Source organism: Somniosus microcephalus, chromosome 20, assembly GCF_052327205.1.
Source record: "Somniosus microcephalus isolate GS21.2 chromosome 20, FLI_Smic_1.0, whole genome shotgun sequence".
NCBI lineage: Eukaryota > Metazoa > Chordata > Chondrichthyes > Squaliformes > Somniosidae > Somniosus > Somniosus microcephalus.
The window spans coordinates 6,400,034-6,421,605 of record NC_141006.1 but is presented as its reverse complement, the minus strand read 5'-3'; the positions used below and the strand labels follow the sequence as shown (position 1 = coordinate 6,421,605).

At 52.9% G+C, this 21,572-nt stretch overlaps 1 protein-coding gene across 1 annotated transcript in view; it reads right to left on the bottom strand.

Annotated features, from left to right (window-relative positions):
* Positions 1 to 218: 218 nt before the first annotated feature.
* The window catches only part of LOC147103039 (potassium voltage-gated channel subfamily KQT member 4-like), a 290,327-nt gene continuing 268,973 nt past the window's right edge, over positions 219 to 21,572 (bottom strand). Inside the window, exon 3 of the mRNA XM_085962309.1 lies at positions 219 to 4,423. The gene's annotated coding sequence lies outside the window, so the exon portion shown is untranslated. The remainder of the gene's footprint in view (positions 4,424 to 21,572) is intronic.

Sequence of the window (21,572 nt, the reverse complement as noted above, 5' to 3'; positions counted from 1 at the left end):
CTCTGCACTGTGTGTAATGTGGGGAATTCCCCGACACTCTGCCCTGTGTGTACAATGTGGGGAATACCCCGACACTCTGCCCTGTGTGTGTAATGTGGGGAATTCCCCGACACTCTGCCCTGTGTGTAATGTGGGGAATTCCCCGACACTCTGCCCTGTGTGTACAATGTGGGGAGTGATGTAATAAAACTCACTATGCACTTGGTTTGAGTATAAAGCAAGGCTTTAATCATCTTGTTTGAGAACATGAAGGTCTAGTTGTACTTCACTAGTTCCTGTCTTACAAAATGTCCCTGGGCAAGCTGGGGCCATGCCCGAGTATTTATACTCCTGGGATGGCGCCACCAGCTGGCCGTCCAGCGTTATTTCATGAGTAGTTTCTTTATGATGATGAGATTCATAACATTCTTCCTGCCTAAACGATTTGGAAGTCCGGCGACTTCCTCTTAACGGATTAGGCGGAGCACGAATAGCTGCAGTCTTTTAGATCTTTATTTATGGCTAGAAGGCACGTCGCCCCGGACCGTGTCTTGGTCCCTGGGCCGCTTGATCCGTACCGGTGGATCGACAGGGCCCCTGTTGCCCTGATCGACCCGAGGGAGGCTGGGGTGATCGTGACTCTGGGTGCGGGTCCCCACAGGCGCAGAGCTGGCTTCATCCTGTTTGATAGCTGGGGCTTGACCAGCGCCCTGGCCTCGGGTGGCCATCCCACGGAGAGCGCTCGGCTCCCCGAGTGGATCCAGTGGGGCAGCCGGCAGATCTCTCGATGTCCCAGGTAGGGCGTCATCTTTGGGGGAGCGCAGAGTGTTGGCATCATCACTGTGGGTCCCTCTATCAGTTAGGTCCGTGGAACCGGCTGGACAGGGAGCCAGGTCCTGGAGCAAAACGGAGGACTCCTGGCCATCAGGGTAACGCACGTGCGCATACATGGGATTGACGTCTGTGAGTTCTACCTCGTCGACGAGGGGATCGTTTTTAGAAGATCGGACGAATCTTCGGAGCAGCACGGAGCCGGGAGCTGCAAACCATGATATTAGGGACGTCTCATGGGTGGAGCAACGCTGGAAGCTGAAGAATCGCTCATGAGGTGTGACATTGGTGGAAGTAGAAAGAAGAGACCTGATGAAATGCAACATGTCAGGGAACATAGTTTCCCACTGCTGGTCTGGTAGGTTGCGTGACCTCAGCGCAAGATGAACAGCGTTCCAAATGATAGCGTTGTATCTTTCAAACTGTCCGCTACCGATGGGATGGTATGGTGTCGTTTTACTTGTGGCAATTCCCTGTTGGGAGAGATAACTTTTGAGTTCGCTTGGCATGAAGGAGGGACCCCGATCAGAGTGGATGAAATTGGCCGTACCGCAAAGGGAAAAGACTTGATCAAGGCATTTGATCACTGTGGAAGTAAGCATATTGGGACAGGGGAAAGCAAAGGGAAAGCGTGAATATTCGTCCACCATAGTAAGTAAGTAGGTGTTTCGCGTTGAGGAAGGCAATGGTCCTTTAAATTCAATGCTGAGTCGCTGCATAGGCTGTATAGCGTGTATGAGCGAGCCATCCGATGGACGGAAGAATTGCGGTTTTAATTCCACACAAATTCTACAGGAGGAGCATGTTCTTTTCACATCTTCCATAGAAAATGGGAGATTTTTAGATCGCACAAAGTGCAACATACGGGTAATGCCAGGATGGCATAAGTCAGTATGAAGATCCGCCAGAGTCGAAGTTGACATAGAAGAGCAGAATGCACGCGTGAGGGTATCCGGGGCCACATTCTCTTTGCCGGGTCGATAATGTATGGTGTATCCAAAGGCAGCCAATTCCATCCTCCAGGGCTGTATTTTGCTATTCTTGATCTTAGTGCATTTCCGGTTATCCAGCATAAAGGCTGGGAGCGCTGATTGGTTATAAGTGTGAAATGGCGACGAGCGAGAAAATGACTCCATTTACGTACCGCCTCGATGATGGCCGTAGCCTACTTCTCGACAGGAGGATAATGGAGCTCGCTACCCTGCAAAGTTCTGGACAGAAATGCAACGGGTCGACCGCCTTGATTCAAGGTAGCAGAGATCGCCACATCCGATGCATCGCACTCGACCTCGAAAGGAATATTTTCATCAATGGAACGAAGCGTGGTTTTTTCCAGTTGTTGCTTGAGGAGGTTGAAAGCTGAAATAGCCGTTGCCTCCAACGGAAATGACTTTGCATGAAGCAGGGGCTGGATCTTGTCGGAAAAGTGGGGTATCCACTTCGCATAATAGGCGAACATGCCGAGTGCCCGACGAAGGGAGCCGAGATTCGTAGGGGGAGGGAGCTCCTGAAGCGGATGAAGTCGCTCTGGATCCGGTTTGATGACACCGTTGCCCACCCAATAGCCAAGGATGTTGACTGATGGTACTGATTTCACAGATTTGGACTCATTTATGGTTAAGTTGCGACGACGGAGAACGTCAAAAATTTTCTGGAGATTGGCATCATGCTCCTTCTGGTCATGACCAGCAATGGTGATATTATCCAGATATGGAAAAGTGTCCGTTAAGTTCTCCTGTTGTATCCATTGCCCGTTGAAAGACGGCCACCCCATTGGTGACCCCAAATGGAAGGCGACAAAACTGGTAAAGCCGACCATTGGCCTCAAAGGCCGTATACTTCTTGTCAGAGTCCTTTAACGGCACTTGATGATATGCGCTCTTTAAATCAAAAGTTGAAAATACCTTGTAGTTGGCAAGGTTATTGACCATGTCATCGATGCGTGGTAGTGGGTTGGCATCCAGGTCGGTATACTGGTTAATAGTTTGCGAGTAATCGATGCAAAGATGTTTCTTGTGTTGCTTCAGAGGATTTTTAACAACGACGACTTGAGCCCGCCAGGAAGATGAACATGGCTTAATGATACCGTCAGCTAGAAGGCGAGAGATTTCTGTCTCGATAAAGGATAGATCATCTTGGCTGAAACACCGTGATTTAGTGACTATGGGCTTACATCGGGGGGAAAGATTGGCAAACAAGGAGGGCTCATCGAGCGAAGCCGCCGAAATCGCACAAAATGGTACTTTGGAAATAGTAAGGTCTGGCTTTGACCTTCCAAACTCGAAAGTGAGTCTTTTGTGTTGTTTCTGGAAATCCTGTCCCAGGAGCACATCACTGCATAGGTTTTTGAGCACCCCGAGCCGGGTAGAGAAATAAGTGCGGCCATTGAGAATAAGGTCGACAAGATGAAAGCCGGATGAATTGGTGGTCAGTGTCATCAGAGCCATTGCAATTTCCCTGTCTGAGGGGTAAATATGCAGTTTTAACTGACTGACAGCCCGCTCACTAATGAAGCTGTTAGAGCTGCATGAGTCGCTAAGTGCGCACAAAATGTGTCCATTTACCGAAACCTTCATGGCTGCATGAGACAGACTTTGGGGAAAAACAGCTGTAATGGGAGGAGGGGCAGTTTTACCCTTGACAGCTATAACCTTAGTCGTGGCTTTTGGGGGAGGAGCAGTATTATAAAAGTGGCTTTTCTTACTAACAGCGGCTCTTGACTGGCATACCTTAGAAAAGTGACCTTTCTTGCTGCAATGATTGCAGGTTGCATTACGAACTGGACAGAATTTCCTATAATGGAACGCACCTCTACAGAAGAAACACTTCCTTCCAGATTGCCAAGATGCTGCTAGGGCGGGGTCGTCATCAGTGTAGGTTTCTAGGGTAGGGTTGTCATCAGCCAGGTTGGAGTCGTCATCCATGAGGGCTTCCGCCCGAGGTCTATCGAAGGAGTCACTAAAAGTGATAGCAGCAGCCCGTGCACGTGGTGAAAGATAGGTATCTGCATTACTCTTTGCTAAGTCCAGAGAACATGCTTGGTCATTGGCAGCCTGTAACTTGAGGGTTTTACTCTCCAACAGACACTGGCGTATGAAGGGAGATGTAATTCCATTAATAAAGGAATCACAAATTAACTCCTCCTGGTACTGCTCAGCTGTGACAGCTTTAAGGTTACAATCCTTGCTGAGCCTGCGAAGTTTCTGAAGGAATTCGTCAAGTGATTCCCCGGGTTGTTATTGAGTTGGGGCCAGTAGATGCCGAGCAAAAATTACGTTTGGGGACTTGACATATAGCTGCTGTAGTATTTGGATAGCAACGTCATAGTCTACACAGTCTTCGATATAATCAAACACATGAGGGGATACATAATAAGCAAGCATGCATAACTTATAAGTAACATTCTCAACACACTCCTCAAGGAAGTTGCTAAAGGTGCGACACCAGTGTTTCCATACCTTAGCAGCTGTAAGTGAATTCGGGTCCAGGTCGAGATGGGTGGGTCTGAGTAGTTTCTCCATGATGGATCGATTACTTGTCTGAGTTCCCTTCTACAGTTTGAGTCGTAGCTGGCTGTTCCCGAAATCACCCAAAGCGTGGAGATGATATCAAGCTGGTTAAATTGATGTAATAAAACTCAGTACGCACTTGGTTCAAGTATAAAGCAAGGCTTTAATCAACTTGTTTCAGAACATGGAGGTCTAGTTGTACAGGTACACTATACCTTATCCGAAAGCCTTGGGACCAGCTGAGTTTCAGTTTTCGGAATTTTTTGGATTTCAGAAGGTATTATTATAAGACTGGGAAATTTGTATTTAATATAAATTGTAAAAGTTCAGGCTACCTCTTGCGACTGTTCCGTGTCTCATTCCCCTTCCTGTTTCTCTGGAAAGCCAGATATCGGCTGACTCCTACAAAGCTGGCCCGCAAATCAGGTCGGGGTCGGGTGGGGGGGGAGAAAAGAATATCGGACAGGCCGCGGTTCGGGCGGGGGGGGGGTGTCGGGGTCGGGGGGTGGTGTCCGAGGGGGGTTCGGGCGGGGGGGGGGTGTCGGGGTCGGGGGGTGGTGTCCGGGGGGGGTTCGGTCGGGGTCGGGGGGGGCGGGGTCGGGGTCCGGGGGGGGGTCGGGGTTGGGAAAAGAATATTGGACGGGCCACGGTTCGGCTCGGGAGAAAAGAATATCGGACGGGTCAGGGGTCGGCTCGGGTCGGGAGAAAAGAATATTGGACGGCCCGCTGCAGCTATCGGACGGGCCGCTGTATTGTTGGGTTCACTCTCCCGGTACCTCCTTCACACTGCCCGGCTCGGCCTGCAATCTCCTACCCAGGAGGGAACTCTGTGACCCTCTGCCCTGCTCAGCGTATGTTGTGCGCCACTCTGGTCATGCCATGCGCACGACTTACGCTGAACAAAAAAACTTTCGGTTTTTAGAGGTTTTCGGTATTCGGAAGTTCGGATAAAGGATAGTCTACCTGTACTTCACTAGTTCCTGTCTTAAAAAATGTCCCTGAAAGCTAGCCCCACGCCCGAGTATTTATACTCCTTGGACAGCGCCACCAGCAGGCCATCCAGCATCATTTCATGAGTCGTTTCTTTATTATGATGAGATTTATAACAGGAGTACCCTTACACTCTTGCCTGTATGTAATGTGGGGAATACACCGACACTCTGCCCTGTATGTAATGTGGGGAATACCCCGACACTCTGCCCTGTAAGTAATGTGGGGAAAACCCCGAAACTCTGCCCTGTGTGTAATGTGGGGAATACCCCGACACTCTGCCCTGTGTGTAATGTGGGGAATACCCCGACACTCTGCCCTGCGTGTAATGTGGGGAATGCCCCGACACTCTGCCCTGTGTGTGTAATGTGGGGAATACCCGGACACTCTGCCCTGTGTGCGTAATGTGGGGTATACCCTGACACTCTGCCCTGTGTGTAACATGGGGAATACCCCGACACTCTACCCTGTGTGTAATGTGGGGCATACCCGGACACTCTTCCCTGTGTGTATAAAGTGGGGAATATCCCGACACGCTGCCCTGTGAGTGTAATGTGGGGAATACCCCGACACTCTGCTCTGTGTGTAATGTGGGGAATACCCCGACACTCTGCCCTGTGTGTGTAATGTGGGGAATACCCTGACACTCTGCCCTGTGTGTAATGTGGGAAATGCCCCGACACTCTGCCCTGTGTGTAATGTGGGGAATACCCCGACACTCTGCCCTGTGTGTGTAATTTGGGGAATACCCCGACACTCTGCCCTGTGTGTGTAATGTGGGGAATACCCCAACACTCTTCCCTGTGTGTGTAATGTGGGGAAAACCCCGACACTCTGCCCTGTGTGTAATGTGCGGAATACCCCGACACTCCACCCTGTGTGTAATGTGGGGAATACCCCGACACTCTGCCGTGTGTGTAATGTGGGGATTACCCCGACACTCTGCCCTGTGTGTGTAATGTGGGGAATACCCCAACACTCTGCCCTGTGTGTGTAAAGTGGGGAATACCACGACACTCTGCCCTGAGTGTTATGTGGGGAATTCCCCGACACTATGCCCTGTGTGTAATGTGGGGAATACCCCGACACTCTGCCCTGTGTGTAATGTGGGAAATACCCCGACACTCTTCCCTGTGTGTGTAATGTGGGGAAAACCCCGACACTCTGCCCTGTGTGTAATGTGGGGAATACCCCGACACTCTGCCCTGTGTGTAATTGGGGGAATACCCCGACACTCTGCCCTGTGTGTGTAATGTGGGGAATACCCCGACACTCTGCCCTGTGTGTGTAATGTGGGGAATATCCCGACACTCTGCCCTGTGTGTAATGTGGGGAATACACCGACACTCTGCCCTGTGTGTAATGTGGGGAATACCCCGACACTCCGCCCTGTGTGTAATGTGGGGAATACCCCGACACTCTGCCCTGTGTGTAATGTGGGGATTACCCCGACACTCTGCCCTGTGTGTGTAATCTGGGGAATACCCCGACCATCTTCCCTGTGTGTGCAAAGTGGGGAATATCACGGTGGCATAGTGGTTAGCACTGTTGCCTCACAGCGCCAGGGACCCGGGTTCGAATCCGGCCTCGGGTGACTGTCTGTGTGGAGTTTGCACATTCTCCCCGTGTTTGCGTGGGTTTCCTCCGGGTGCTCCGGTTTCCTCCCACAGTCCAAAGATGTGCGGGTTAGGTTGATTGGCTATGATAAATTGACCCTTAGTGTTAGGGGGATTAAATACGTGGGGTTATGGGGATAGGGTGGGATATGTGTTGGTGTAGGGGTTATGGGGATCGGGTGGGATATGTGTCGGTGCAGGCTCGATGGGCCGAAATGGCCTCTATCTGCACTGTGGGGTTTCTGTGATTCTGTGATCCCGACACTCTGCCCTGTGTGTGTAATGTGGGGAATACCCGGACACTCTGCCCTGTGTGCGTAATGTGGGGTATACCCTGACACTCTGCCCTGTGTGTAACATGGGGAATACCCCGACACTCTACCCTGTGTGTAATGTGGGGCATACCCGGACACTCTTCCCTGTGTGTATAAAGTGGGGAATATCCCGACACGCTGCCCTGTGAGTGTAATGTGGGGAATCCCCCGACACTCTGCTCTGTGTGTAATGTGGGGAATACCCCGACCCTCTGCCCTGTGTGTAAATTGGGAAATACCCCGACACTCTGCCCTGTGTCTGTAATGTGGGGAATACCCGACACTCTGCCCTGTGCACAATGTGGGGAATACTCCGACACTCTGCCCTGTGTGTGTAATGTGCGGAGAACCCCGACACTCTGCCCTGTGTGTAATGTGGGGAATAACCCGACACTCTGCCCTGTGTGTGTAATGTGGGGAATACCCCGACACTCTGCATTGTGTGTAATGTGGGGAATACCCCGACACTCTGCCCTGTGTGTAATGTGGGGAATACCCCGACACTCTGCCCTGTGTGTGTAATGTGGGGATTACAGTGACACTCTGCCCTGTGTGGGTAATGTGGGGAATACCCCGACACTCTGCCCTGTGTGTACAATGTGGGGAATTCCCCGACACTCTGCCCTGTGTGTGTAATGTGGGGAAAACCCTGACACTCTGCCCTGTGTGTGCAATGTGGGGAATACCCCGACACTCTACCCTGTGTGTGTAATATGGGGAATATCCCGACACTCTGCCCTGTGTGTGTAATGTGGGGAATATACCAACACTCTGCCCTGTGTGTACAATGTGGGGAAAATGCCGACACTCTGCCCTGTGTGTGTAATGTGGGGAAAATCCCGACACTCTGCCCTGTGTCTACAATGCGGGGAATACCCCGACACTCTGTCCTGTGTGTACAATGTGGGGAAAATCCCGACACTCTGCCCTGTGTCTACAATGCTGGTAATACTCCGACAATTTGCCCTGTGTGTGTAATGTGGGAAATACCCCGACACTTTGCCCTGTGTGTAATGTGGGGAATACCCCGACACTCTGCCCTGTGTGTTATGTGGGGAGTACCCCGACATTCTGCCCTGTGTGTGTAATGTGAGTAATACCCCGACACTCTGCCGTGTGTGTGTAATGTGGGGAATAACCCGACACTCTTCCCTGTGTGTGTAATGTGGGGAAAACCCCGACACTCTGCCCTGTGTGTAATGTGGGGAATACCACGACACTCTGCCCTGTGTGTAATGTGGGGAATACCCCGACACTCTGCCCTGTGTGTAATGTGGAGAATACCCCAATACTCTGCCATGTGTGTGTAATGTGGGGAATAACCCGACACTCTGCCCTGTGTGTAATGTGGGGATTACCCCGACACTCTGCCCTGTGTGTAATGTGGGGAATACCCCGACACTCTGACCTGTGTGTGTAATGTGGGGAATATACCGACACTCTGCCCTGTGTGTAATGTGGGGAACACCCCAACACTCTGCTCTGTGTGTACAATGTGGGGAATACCCCGACACTCTGTCCTGTGTGTACAATGTGGGGAAAATCCCGCCACTCTGCCCTGTGTGTGTAATGTGAGGAAAATCCCGACACTCTGCCCTGTGTCTACAATGCGGGGAATACCCCGACACTCTGCCCTGTGTGTAATGTGGGGAATACCCCGACACTCTGCCCTGTGTGTAATGTGGGGAATACCCCGACACTCTGCCCTGTGTGTAATGTGGGGAATACCCCGACACTCTGCCCTGTGTGTGTAATGTGGGGAATACCCCGACACTCTGCCCTGTGTGTTATGTGGGGAGTACCCCGACACTCTGACCTGTGTGTGTAATGTGGGGAATACCCCGATACTCTGTCCTGTGTGTACAATGTGGGGAATACCCCGACACTCTGCCCTGTGTGTGTAATGTGGGGAAAACCCCGACACTCTGCCCTGTGTGTGCAATGTGGGGAATACCCCGACACTCTGCCCTGTGTGTGTAATGTGGGGAATATACCGACACTCTGCCCTGTGTGTAATGTGGGGAATACCCCAACACTCTGCCCTGTGTGTACAATGTGGGGAATACCCCGACACTCTGTCCTGTGTGTACAATGTGGGGAGAATCCCGACACTCTGCCCTGTGTGTGTAATGTGGGGAAAATCCCGACACTCTGCCCTGTGTCTACAATGCGGGGAATACCCCGACACTCTGTCCTGTGTGTACAATGTGGGGAAAATCCCGACACTCTGCCCTGTGTCTACAATGCGGGGAATACCCCGACAATTTGCCCTGTGTGTGTAATGTGGGAAATACCCCGACACTCTGCCCTGTGTGTAATGTGGGGAATACCCCGACGCTCTGCCCTGTGTGTGTAATGTGGGGAAAACCCCGACACTCTGCCCTGTGTGTAATGTGGGGAATACCACGACACTCTGCCCTGTGTGTAATGTGGGGAATACCCCGACACTCTGCCCTGTGTGTAATGTGGGGAATACCCCAATACACTGCCCTGTGTGTTATGTGGGGAGTACCCCGACACTCTGACCTGTGTGTGTAATGTGGGGAATAACCCGACACTCAGCCCTGTGTGTAATGTGGGGAATACCCCGACGCTCTGCCCTGTGTGTGTAATGTGGGGAATACCCCACCACTCTGCCCTGTGTGTTATGTGGGGAATTCCCCGACACTCTGCCCTGTGTGTAATGTGGGGAATACCCCGACACTCTGCCCTGTGTGTAATGTGGGGAATACCCCGACACTCTGCCCTGTGCGTAATGTGGGGAATACCCCACCACTCTGCCCTGTGTGTTATGTGGGGAATTCCCCGACACTCTGCCCTGTGTGTAATGTGGGGAATACCCCGACACTCTGCCCTGTGTGTGTAATGTGGGGAATAACCCGACACTCTGCCCTGTGTGTAATGTGGGGAATACCCCGACACTCTGCCCTGTGTGTGTAATGTGGGGAATACCCCGACACTCTTCCCTGTGTGTGTAATGTGGGGAAAACACCGACACACTGCCCTGTGTGTAATGTGGGGAATGCCCCGACACTCTACCCTGTGTGTAATTTGGGGAATACCCCGACACTCTGCCCTGTGTGTGTAATGTGGGGAATACCCCGACACTCTGCCCTGTGTGTAATGTGGGGAATACCCCGACACTCTGCCCTGTGTGTAATGTGGGGAATACCCCGACACGCTGCCCTGTTTGCGTAATGTGGGGTATACCCTGACACTCTGCCCTGTGTGTAACGTGGGGAATACCCCAACACTCTACCCTGTGTGTAATGTGGGGAATACCCAGACACTCGTCCCTGTGTGTATAAAGTGGGGAATATCCCGACACGCTGCCCTGTGAGTGTAATGTGGGGAATACCCCGACACTCTGCCCTGTGTGTAATGTGGGGAATACCCCGACTCTCTGCCCTGTGTGTAAATTGGGAAATACCCCGACACTCTGCCCTGTGTCTGTAATGTGGGGAATACCCGACACTCTGCCCTGTGTGTGTAATGTGCGGAGAACCCCGACACTCTGCCCTGTGTGTAATGTGGGGAATACCCCGACACTCTGCATTGTGTGTAATGTGGGGAATACCCCGACACTCTGCCCTGTGTGTGTAATGTGGGGATTACAGTGACACTCTGCTCTGTGTGTGTAATGTGGGGAATACCCCGACACTCTGCCCTGTGTGTACAATGTGGGGAATACACCGACACTCTGCCCTGTGTGTAATGTGGGGAATACCCCAACACTCTGCCCTGTGTGTACAATGTGGGGAATACCCCGACACTCTGTCCTGTGTGTACAATGTGGGGAAAATCCCGACACTCTGCCCTGTGTGTGTAATGTGGGGAAAATCCCGACACTCTGCCCTGTGTCTACAATGCGGGGAATACCCCGACACTCTGTCCTGTGTGTACAATGTGGGGAAAATCCTGACACTCTGCCCTGTGTGTGTAATGTGGGGAAAATCCCGACACTCTGCCCTGTGTCTACAATGCGGGGAATACCCCGACACTCTGTCCTGTGTGTACAATGTGGGGAAAATCCCGACACTCTGCCCTGTGTCTACAATGCGGGGAATACCCCGACAATTTGCCCTGTGTGTGTAATGTGGGGAATACCCCAACACTCTGCCCTGTGTGTACAATGTGGGGAATACCCCGACACTCTGCCCCGTGTGTGTAATCTGGGGGATACCCCAACACTCTGCCCTGTGTGTGTAATATGGGGAGTATCCCGACACTCTGCCCTGTATGTAATGTGGGGAAAACCCCGACACTCTGCCCTGTGTGTAATGTGGGAACACCCCGACACTCTGCCCTGTGTGTACAATGTGGGGAATACCCCGACACTCTGCCCTGTGTGTGTAATGTGCGGAATACCCCGACACTCTGCCCTGTGTGTGTAATGTGGAGAATACCCCGACACTCTGCCCTGTGTGTACACTGTGGGGAATACCCTGACACGCTGCCCTGTTTGTGTAATGTGGGGAATACCCTGACACTCTGCCCTGTGTGGGTAATGTGGGGAACACCCCGACACTCTGCCCTGTGTGTACACTGTGGGGAATACCCCGAAACTCTGCCCTGTGTGTGTAATGTGGGGAGTACGCCGACACTCTGCCCTGTGTGTGTAATGTGGGGATTACCCCGACACTCTGCCCTGTGTGTGTAATGTGGGGAATACCCCGACACTCTGCCCTGTGTGTGTAATGTGGGGAATACCCCGACACTCTGCCCTGTGTGTGTAATGTGGGGAATACCCCGACACTCTGCCCTGTGTGTTATGTGGGGAGTAACCCGACACACTGACCTGTGTGTGTAATGTGGGGAATACCCCGATACTCTGTCCTGTGTGTGTAATGTGGGGAATAACCCGACACTCTGCCCTGTGTGTAATGTGGGGAATACCCCAACACTCTGCCCTGTGTGTGTAATGTGGGGAATACCCCAACACTCTGCCCTGTGTGTTATGTGGGGAATTCCCCGACACTCTGCCCTGTGTGTAATGTGGGGAATACCCCGACACTCTGCCCTGTGTGTGTAATGTGGGGAATAACCCGACACTCTGCCCTGTGTGTAATGTGGGGAATACCCCGACACTCTTCCCTGTGTGTGTAATGTGGGGAAAACCCCGACACTCTGCCCTGTGTGTAATGTGGGGAATACCCCGACACTCTGCCCTGTGTGTAATTTGAGGAATACCCCGACACTCTGCCCTGTGTGTGTAATGTGGGGAATAGCCCGACACTCTGCCCTGTGTGTGTAATGTGGGGAAAATCCCGACACTCTGCCCTGTGTCTACAATGCGGGGAATACCCCGACACTCTGTCCTGTGTGTACAATGTGGGGAAAATCCTGACACTCTGCCCTGTGTCTACAATGCGGGGAATACCCCTACAATTTGCCCTGTGTGTGTAATGTGGGGAATACCCCAACACTCTGCCCTGTGTGTACAATGTGGGGAATACCCCGACACTCTGCCCCGTGTGTGTAATCTGGGGGATACCCCAACACTCTGCCCTGTGTGTGTAATGTGGGGAATGTCCCGACACTCTGCCCTGTGTGTGTAATATGGGGAGTATCCCGACACTCTGCCCTGTATGTAATGTGGGGAAAACCCCGACACTCTGCCCTGTGTGTAATGTGGGAACACCCCGACACTCTGCCCTGTGTGTACAATGTGGGGAATACCCCGACACTCTGCCCTGTGTGTGTAATGTGCGGAATACCCCGACACTCTGCCCTGTGTGTGTAATGTGGAGAATACCCCGACACTCTGCCCTGTGTGTACACTGTGGGGAATACCCTGACACGCTGCCCTGTTTGTGTAATGTGGGGAATACCCTGACACTCTGCCCTGTGTGGGTAATGTGGGGAACACCCCGACACTCTGCCCTGTGTGTACACTGTGGGGAATACCCCGAAACTCTGCCCTGTGTGTGTAATGTGGGGAGTACGCCGACACTCTGCCCTGTGTGTGTAATGTGGGGATTACCCCGACACTCTGCCCTGTGTGTGTAATGTGGGGAATACCCCGACACTCTGCCCTGTGTGTGTAATGTGGGGAATACCCCGACACTCTGCCCTGTGTGTGTAATGTGGGGAATACCCCGACACTCTGCCCTGTGTGTTATGTGGGGAGTAACCCGACACACTGACCTGTGTGTGTAATGTGGGGAATACCCCGATACTCTGTCCTGTGTGTGTAATGTGGGGAATAACCCGACACTCTGCCCTGTGTGTAATGTGGGGAATACCCCAACACTCTGCCCTGTGTGTGTAATGTGGGGAATACCCCAACACTCTGCCCTGTGTGTTATGTGGGGAATTCCCCGACACTCTGCCCTGTGTGTAATGTGGGGAATACCCCGACACTCTGCCCTGTGTGTGTAATGTGGGGAATAACCCGACACTCTGCCCTGTGTGTAATGTGGGGAATACCCCGACACTCTTCCCTGTGTGTGTAATGTGGGGAAAACCCCGACACTCTGCCCTGTGTGTAATGTGGGGAATACCCCGACACTCTGCCCTGTGTGTAATTTGAGGAATACCCCGACACTCTGCCCTGTGTGTGTAATGTGGGGAATAGCCCGACACTCTGCCCTGTGTGTGTAATGTGGGGAATATCCCGACACTCTGCCCTGTGTGTAATGTGGGGAATACCCCGACACTCTGCCCTGTGTATAATGTGGGGAATGCCCCGACACCCTGCCCTGTGTGTAATGTGGGGAGTACCCCGACACTCTGCCCTGTGTGTAATGTGGGGATTACCCCGACACTCTGCCCTGTGTGTGTAATGTGGGGAATACCCCGACCATCTTCCCTGTGTGTGTAAAGTGGGGAATATCCCGACACTCTGCCCTGTGTGTGTAGTGTGGGGAATACCCGGACATTCTGCCCTGTGTGCATAATGTGGGGTATACCCTGACACTCTGCCCTGTGTGTAACGTGGGGAATACCCCGAAACTCTACCCTGTGTGTAATGTGGGGAATACCCGGACACTCTTCCCTGTGTGTATAAAGTGGGGCATATCTCGACACGCTGCCCTGTGAGTGTAATGTGGGGAATACCCCGACACTCTGCCCTGTGTGTAATGTGGGGAATACCCCGACCCTCTGCCCTGTGTGTAAATTGGGAAATACCCCGACACTCTGCCCTGTGTCTGTAATGTGGGGAATACCCGACACTCTGCCCTGTGCACAATGTGGGGAATACTCCGACACTCTGCCCTGTGTGTGTAATGTGCGGAGAACCCCGACACTCTGCCCTGTGTGTAATGTGGGCAATAACCCGACACTCTGCAATGTGTGTGTAATGTGGGGAATACCCCGACACTCTGCATTGTGTGTAATGTGGGGAATACCCCGACACTCTGCCCTGTGTGTAATGTGGGGAATACCCCGACACTCTGCCCTGTGTGTACAATGTGGGGAATACCCCGACACTCTGCCCTGTGTGTGTAATGTGGGGAAAACCCCGACACTCTGCCCTTTGTGTGTAATGTGGGGAATACCCCGACACCCTGCCCTTTGTGTGTAATGTGGGGAATACACCGACACTCTGCCCTGTGTGTACAATGTGGGGAATACACCGACACTCTGCCCTGTGTGTACAATGTGGGGAATACCCCGACACTCTGTCCCGTGTGTACAATGTGGGGAAAATCCTGACACTCTGCCCTGTGTGTGTAATGCGGGGAAAATCCGGACACTCTGCCCTGTGTCTACAATGCGGGGAATACCCCGACACTCTGTCCTGTGTGTACAATATGGGGAAAATCCCGACACTCTGCCCTGTGTCTACAATGCGGGGAATACCCCGACAATTTGCCCTGTGTGTACAATGTGGGGAATACCCCAACACTCTGCCCTGTGTGTACAATGTGGGGAGTACCCCAACACTCTGCCCTGTGTGTGTAATATGGGGAATATCCCGACACTCTGCCCTGTGTGTAATGTGGGGGAAACCCCGACCCTCTGCCCTGTGTGTAATGTGGGGAATACCCCGACACTCTGCCCTGTGTGGGTAATGTGGGGAACACCCCGACACTCTGCCCTGTGTGGGTAATGTGGGAAATACCGCGACAGTCTGCCCAGTGTGTACAATGTGGGGAATACCCCGATACTCTGCCCTGTGTGTACAATGTGGGGAACACCCCGACATTTTGCCCTGTGTGTGTAATGTGGGGAACACCCTGACACTCTGCCCTGTGTGGGTAATGTGGGGAACACCACGACACTCTGCCCTGTGTGGGTAATGTGGGGAATACCGCGACACTCTGCCCAGTGTGTAATGTGGGGAATACCCCGACACTCTGCCCTGTGTGTGTAATGTGGGTAATACCCCGACACTCTGCCCTGTGTGTACAATGTGGGGAATACCCCGACACTCTGCCCTGTGTGTATAATGTGTGGAATACCCCGAAACTCTGCCCTGTGTGTGTAATGTGGGGAGTACGCCGACACTCTGCCCTGTGTGTGTAATGTGGGTATTACCCCGACACTCTGCCCTGTGTGTGTAATGTGGGGAATACCCCGACACTCTGCCCTGTGTGTTATGTGGGGAGTACCCCGACACGCTGACTTGAGTGTGTAATGTATGGAATACCCCGATACTCTGTCCTGTGTGTGTAATGTGGGGAATAACCCGACACTCTGCCCTGTGTGTAATGTGGGGAATACCCTGTCACTCAGCCCTGTGTGTAATGTGGGGAATACCCCGACATTCTGCCCTGTGTGTGTAATGTGGGTAATACCCCGACACTCTGCCCTGTGTGTGTAATGTGGGAATACCCGACACTCTGCCGTGTGTGTTATGTGGGGAGTACCCCGACATTCTGCCATGTGTGTGTAATGTGGGTAATACCCCGACACTCTGCCCTGTGTGTGTAATGTGGGAATACCCCGACACTCTGCCGTTTGTGTGTAATGTGGGGAATAACCCGACACTCTTTCCTGTGTGTGCAATTTGGGGAAAACCCCGACACTCTGCCCTGTGTGTAATGTGGGGAATACCCCGACACTCTGCCCTGTGTGTAATGTGGGGAATACCCCGACACTCTGCCCTGTGTGTGTAATGTGGGGAATAACCCGACACTCTGCCCTGTGTGTAATGTGGGGAATACCCCGACACTCTGCCCTGTGTGTAATTTGAGGAATACCCCGACACTCTGCCCTGTGTGTGTAATGTGGGGAATAGCCCGACACTCTGCCCTGTGTGTGTAATGTGGGGAATATCCCGACACTCTGCCCTGTGTGTAATGTGGGGAATACCCCGACACTCTGCCCTGTGTATAATGTGGGGAATGCCCCGACACCCTGCCCTGTGTGTAATGTGGGGAGTACCCCGACACTCTGCCCTGTGTGTATAAAGTGGGGCATATCTCGACACGCTGCCCTGTGAGTGTAATGTGGGGAATACCCCGACACTCTGCCCTGTGTGTAATGTGGGGAATACCCCGACCCTCTGCCCTGTGTGTAAATTGGGAAATACCCCGACACTCTGCCCTGTGTCTGTAATGTGGGGAATACCCGACACTCTGCCCTGTGCACAATGTGGGGAATACTCCGACACTCTGCCCTGTGTGTGTAATGTGCGGAGAACCCCGACACTCTGCCCTGTGTGTAATGTGGGCAATAACCCGACACTCTGCAATGTGTGTGTAATGTGGGGAATACCCCGACACTCTGCATTGTGTGTAATGTGGGGAATACCCCGACACTCCGCCCTGTGTGTAATGTGGGGAATACCCCGACACTCTGCCCTGTGTGTACAATGTGGGGAATACCCCGACACTCTGCCCTGTGTGTGTAATGTGGGGAAAACCCCGACACTCTGCCCTTTGTGTGTAATGTGGGGAATACCCCGACACCCTGCCCTTTGTGTGTAATGTGGGGAATACCCCGACACTCTGCCCTGTGTGTACAATGTGGGGAATACACCGACACTCTGTCCTGTGTGTACAATGTGGGGAATACCCCGACACTCTGTCCCGTGTGTACAATGTGGGGAAAATCCCGACACTCTGCCCTGTGTGTGTAATGCGGGGAAAATCCGGACACTCTGCCCTGTGTCTACAATGCGGGGAATACCCCGACACTCTGTCCTGTGTGTACAATATGGGGAAAATCCCGACACTCTGCCCTGTGTCTACAATGCGGGGAATACCCCGACAATTTGCCCTGTGTGTACAATGTGGGGAATACCCCAACACTCTGCCCTGTGTGTACAATGTGGGGAATACCCCAACACTCTGCCGCGTGTGCGTAATCTGGGGGATACCCCGACACTCTGCCCTGTGTGTGTAATGTGGGGAATACCCCGACACTCTGCCCTGTGTGTGTAATATGGGGAATATCCCGACACTCTGCCCTGTGTGTAATGTGGGGGAAACCCCGACACTCTGCCCTGTGTGTAATGTGGGGAATACCCCGACACTCTGCCCTGTGTGGGTAATGTGGGGAACACCCCGACACTCTGCCCTGTGTGGGTAATGTGGGAAATACCGCGACAGTCTGCCCAGTGTGTACAATGTGGGGAATACCCCGATACTCTGCCCTGTGTGTACAATGTGGGGAACACCCCGACATTTTGCCCTGTGTGTGTAATGTGGGGAACACCCTGACACTCTGCCCTGTGTGGGTAATGTGGGGAACACCACGACACTCTGCCCTGTGTGGGTAATGTGGGGAATACCGCGACACTCTGCCCAGTGTGTAATGTGGGGAATACCCCGACACTCTGCCCTGTGTGTGTAATGTGGGTAATACCCCGACACTCTGCCCTGTGTGTACAATGTGGGGAATAGCCCGACACTCTGCCCTGTGTGTATAATGTGTGGAATACCCCGAAACTCTGCCCTGTGTGTGTAATGTGGGGAGTACGCCGACACTCTGCCCTGTGTGTGTAATGTGGGTATTACCCCGACACTCTGCCCTGTGTGTGTAATGTGGGGAATACCCCGACACTCTGCCCCGTGTGTGTAATGTGGGGAATTCCCCGACACTCTGCCCTGTGTGTTATGTGGGGAGTACCCCGACACTCTGACTTGAGTGTGTAATGTGGGGAATACCCCGATACTCTGTCCTGTGTGTGTAATGTGGGGAATACCCTGTCACTCAGCCCTGTGTGTAATGTGGGGAATACCCCGACATTCTGCCCTGTGTGTGTAATGTGGGTAATACCCCGACACTCTGCCCTGTGTGTGTAATGTGGGAATACCCGACACTCTGCCGTGTGTGTTATGTGGGGAGTACCCCGACATTCTGCCATGTGTGTGTAATGTGGGTAATACCCCGACACTCTGCCCTGTGTGTGTAATGTGGGAATACCCCGACATTCTGCCGTTTGTGTGTAATGTGGGGAATAACCCGACACTCTTTCCTGTGTGTGCAATTTGGGGAAAACCCCGACACTCTGCCCTGTGTGTAATGTGGGGAATACCCCGACACTCTGCCCTGTGTGTAATGTGGGGAATACCCCGACACTCTGCCCTGTGTGTGTAATGTGGGGAATAACCCGACACTCTGCCCTGTGTGTAATGTGGGGATTACCGCGACACTCTGCCCTGTGTGTAATGTGGGGAATACCCCGACGCTCTGCCCTGTGTGTGTAATGTGGGGAATACCCCACCACTCTGCCCTGTGTGTTATGTGGGGAATTCCCTGACACTCTGCCCTGTGTGTAATGTGGGGAATACCCCGACACTCTGCCCTGTGTGTGTAATGTGGGGAATAACCCGACACTCTGCCCTGTGTGTGTAATGTGGGGATTACCCCGACACTCTGCCCTGTGTGTGTAATGTGGGGAATACCCCGACACTCTGCCCTGTGTGTGTAATGTGGGGAATACCCCGACACTCTGCCCTGTGTGTGTAATGTGGGGAATACCCCGACACTCTGCCCTGTGTGTTATGTGGGGAGTAACCCGACACACTGACCTGTGTGTGTAATGTGGGGAATACCCCGATACTCTGTCCTGTGTGTGTAATGTGGGGAATAACCCGACACTCTGCCCTGTGTGTAATGTGGGGAATACCCCAACACTCTGCCCTGTGTGTGTAATGTGGGGAATACCCCAACACTCTGCCCTGTGTGTTATGTGGGGAATTCCCCGACACTCTGCCCTGTGTGTAATGTGGGGAATACCCCGACACTCTGCCCTGTGTGTGTAATGTGGGGAATAACCCGACACTCTGCCCTGTGTGTAATGTGGGGAATACCCCGACACTCTTCCCTGTGTGTGTAATGTGGGGAAAACCCCGACACTCTGCCCTGTGTGTAATGTGGGGAATACCCCGACACTCTGCCCTGTGTGTAATTTGAGGAATACCCCGACACTCTGCCCTGTGTGTGTAATGTGGGGAATAGCCCGACACTCTGCCCTGTGTGTGTAATGTGGGGAATATCCCGACACTCTGCCCTGTGTGTAATGTGGGGAATACCCCGACACTCTGCCCTGTGTATAATGTGGGGAATGCCCCGACACCCTGCCCTGTGTGTAATGTGGGGAGTACCCCGACACTCTGCCCTGTGTGTAATGTGGGGATTACCCCGACACTCTGCCCTGTGAGTGTAATGTGGGGAATACCCCGACCATCTTCCCTGTGTGTGTAAAGTGGGGAATATCCCGACACTCTGCCCTGTGTGTGTAGTGTGGGGAATACCCGGACATTCTGCCCTGTGTGCATAATGTGGGGTGTACCCTGACACTCTGCCCTGTGTGTAACGTGGGGAATACCCCGAAACTCTACCCTGTGTGTAATGTGGGGAATACCCGGACACTCTTCCCTGTGTGTATAAAGTGGGGCATATCTCGACACGCTGCCCTGTGAGTGTAATGTGGGGAATACCCCGACACTCTGCCCTGTGTGTAATGTGGGGAATACCCCGACCCTCTGCCCTGTGTGTAAATTGGGAAATACCCCGACACTCTGCCCTGTGTCTGTAATGTGGGGAATACCCGACACTCTGCCCTGTGCACAATGTGGGGAATACTCCGACACTCTGCCCTGTGTGTGTAATGTGCGGAGAACCCCGACACTCTGCCCTGTGTGTAATGTGGGCAATAACCCGACACTCTGCAATGTGTGTGTAATGTGGGGAATACCCCGACACTCTGCATTGTGTGTAATGTGGGGAATACTCCGACACTCTGCCCTGTGTGTAATGTGGGGAATACCCCGACACTCTGCCCTGTGTGTACAATGTGGGGAATACCCCGACACTCTGCCCTGTGTGTGTAATGTGGGGAAAACCCCGACACTCTGCCCTTTGTGTGTAATGTGGGGAATACCCCGACACCCTGCCCTTTGTGTGTAATGTGGGGAATACACCGACACTCTGCCCTGTGTGTACAATGTGGGGAATACACCGACACTCTGCCCTGTGTGTACAATGTGGGGAATACCCCAACACTCTGTCCCGTGTGTACAATGTGGGGAAAATCCCGACACTCTGCCCTGTGTGTGTAATGCGGGGAAAATCCGGACACTCTGCCCTGTGTCTACAATGCGGGGAATACCCCGACACTCTGTCCTGTGTGTACAATATGGGGAAAATCCCGACACTCTGCCCTGTGTCTACAATGCGGGGAATACCCCGACAATTTGCCCTGTGTGTACAATGTGGGGAATACCCCAACACTCTGCCCTGTGTGTACAATGTGGGGAGTACCCCAACACTCTGCCCTGTGTGTGTAATATGGGGAATATCCCGACACTCTGCCCTGTGTGTAATGTGGGGGAAACCCCGACACTCTGCCCTGTGTGTAATGTGGGGAATACCCCGACACTCTGCCCTATGTGGGTAATGTGGGGAACACCCCGACACTCTGCCCTGTGTGGGTAATGTGGGAAATACCGCGACAGTCTGCCCAGTGTGTACAATGTGGGGAATACCCCGATACTCTGCCCTGTGTGTACAATGTGGGGAACACCCCGACATTTTGCCCTGTGTGTGTAATGTGGGGAACACCCTGACACTCTGCCCTGTGTGGGTAATGTGGGGAACACCACGACACTCTGCCCTGTGTGGGTAATGTGGGGAATACCGCGACACTCTGCCCAGTGTGTAATGTGGGGAATACCCCGACACTCTGCCCTGTGTGTGTAATGTGGGTAATACCCCGACACTCTGCCCTGTGTGTACAATGTGGGGAATAGCCCGACACTCTGCCCTGTGTGTATAATGTGTGGAATACCCCGAAACTCTGCCCTGTGTGTGTAATGTGGGGAGTACGCCGACACTCTGCCCTGTGTGTGTAATGTGGGTATTACCCCGACACTCTGCCCTGTGTGTGTAATGTGGGGAATACCCCGACACTCTGCCCTGTGTGTTATGTGGGG